Raw genomic sequence first — 2,684 nt, forward strand, 5'->3', positions numbered from 1 at the left:
TCAAAAAAACTAGAAAAAAAGAGAACAATCTAAGTCCAGAGCTAGTAGAAGGAAGGAAATAACAAAGATCAGAGAAGAAATAAATAAAACAGAGACTCAGAAAGCAATATAAAAGAGCGACAAAAGAGTGGGCCTTTTGAAAAGATAAAGTTGATAAACCTTTATCTAGGCTAATAAAAAAAATGAAAGACTCTAAAATCAGAAATGAAAAGGGGAACATTACAACTTATACAGAAATACAAAGAATCTTAAGAGACTATTACAAATAACTATACACAGACAAATTGGATAGTTTAGAAGAAATAAATTCCTAGAAACTTACAATCAACCATGACTAAACTATGAAGAAATAGAGTATCTGAACAAACCAATCACAAGTAGGAAGATTGAATCAGTAACCAAAATCTTTTTCAAACAAAAGCCCAGGACCTGATGTCTTCACTGGTGAATTCTACCAAACATTTAAAGAACAATTAGTACCAATCCTTCTCAAATTACTTCAAAAAACTGAAGCAGGGGAAATACTTCTAAGCTCATTTTATGAGGCCAACATTACCCTGTTTCCAAAGCCAGACAAAGGCATTACAAGAAAAGAAAATTATAATATCCTCAATGAACATTGATGCAAAAATCCTCAACAACATGCTAGCAAACTGAATTCAACAATACATTAAAAGGATGGTATGCCATGATCAAGTGGCATTTTTCCCTGGAATGTAGGATGGGTCAACATGTACAAATCCATAAATGTCATACACCACATTAACAGAATAAAGAACAAAAACCATATGACCATCTCAATAAAGAAAAAGCAGTTTACAAATCTCAAAAAAGTTAAATCTTATAAAAGTTAAATTGTCCCTGTTTGTAGATGACATAATCTTATAGTTAGAAAATATTAATGACTCTACCAAAAAAAAAACTGTTAGACCTAATAAACAATGCAGTAAAGTTGCAGGATACAAAATCAATATACAATAGTCAATTGCATTTATATTTTAAAAAAGCTATCCAAAAATGAAATCAAGGAAATAATCCCATTTACAATAGTTAAAAAAAAAAAAACTTAGGAATAAATTTAACCAAGAAGGCAAAAGACTTTGACACTGAAAACTATGAAACACTGAAGAATGAAAGTAAAGACATGGATAAATAGAAAGATGCTTTATGTTCATGGATTAGAAGAATTAATATTGTTAAAATGTTTACACTACCCAAAGTTATCTACAGATTCTCTCCATCAAAATTCCAGTGACATTTTCCCAGAAAGAAAAAGAATTCTAAAACATTCATGGAACCACAAAAAACCCTGTGATGGTTAACTTTGGACTTGACTGGATTAAGGCATACTCAGATAGCAGCTAAGGCATTATTCTTAATGTTTCAGGAGGAACTGATCCCTCTTTTGCTAAATGGGAAGCCCAGGTAGTTGTGGTTTTGATTAGATGATCAGGCTATCCCAGGTGTGTCTGTGTGGATGTTTCCAGAGGAGATTAGCATGTGAGTTGGTGGTCTCAGTGGGGAAGATTCACCCTCAATGTGAGTGGGCATCATCCAATCAGTTTTGGGCCTAATGGAGCAAAGGCAGAGGAAGGTAGAATTCTCACTTTTTCTCCCTGAGACAGGACACCCTTCTTCTACTGCCCTTGGACATCAGAACTCCAGGTTGTCTGGCCTTTGAACTCCAGGACTCATACATGTAGCCCTCACGCTCACCAGCATTCAGGATTGAAAATTACACCACAGCTTTGTTGGTTCTGCAGTTTGGACTTAGACTGAGACACATTACTGTCTTTCCTGGTTCTCCCACGTAAAGATGGTCTGCAAGATTTCTCAACCTGTGAAATCAAGTGAGCCAATTCTAATAAATCCTTTTTCATATATCTCTCTACATATTCTATCGGCTCTGTCTCTTTGGAGAACCCTGACTAAAACAACCCCAATAGTCAAACCAATCCTGAGGAAAAAGAACAAAACTGGAGGCATCACGTTACCTGATCTCAAAATCTGCTCTAAAACTATAGTTAGAGCAGCACAGTACTGACATAAAAACAGACACCAGACCAATGGAACAGAATAGGGAGCCCAGAAATAATAATAATAATTTTTTTTCTGTGCTGTTATTATTTTCTTTCCTGTGCTGTTCTCATGATAGTGAATAAGTCTCACAAGAGCTGATGCTTTTATAAAGGGGGAGTTCTCCTGCACATGCTCTCTCTTGCCTACCTCAATGCAAAATGTGACTTTGCTCCTCTTTTGCCTTCTGCTATGATTGTGATTCCCAGACATGTGGAACTGTGAATCCATTAAACTTCTTTTCTTCATAAATTACCCAGTATGTCTTTGTTAGCAGTGGAGAACAGACTAATACAGAGGTAAATCTCTAGGATGAATTCCTAGAAGTGGAATTGATGGATCAAAAGCAAGCAAGAGTTACCTGAATCCGAAAACCTGTGCCTAACTAAATTTGGATAAAATTTGGGTGATTATATGTTCAAATATCTTTTTCTGGCCCATTCTCTTGTCTCTTTCTCAGACTCCAAATAAATACATGTATGTTATTTGTTTACTTTATTTCTATCTTATTTTTCTGGTTCTTCTTCGTATTATATATATATTTTTTAAATTATACTTTAAGTTCTAGAGTACATGTGCACAGCGTGCAGGTTTGTTACATATGTATA

The sequence above is a fragment of the Colobus angolensis genome, unplaced genomic scaffold (genome assembly GCF_000951035.1).
Source record: "Colobus angolensis palliatus isolate OR3802 unplaced genomic scaffold, Cang.pa_1.0 Scaffold7, whole genome shotgun sequence".
NCBI classification, from domain to species: Eukaryota; Metazoa; Chordata; class Mammalia; order Primates; family Cercopithecidae; genus Colobus; species Colobus angolensis.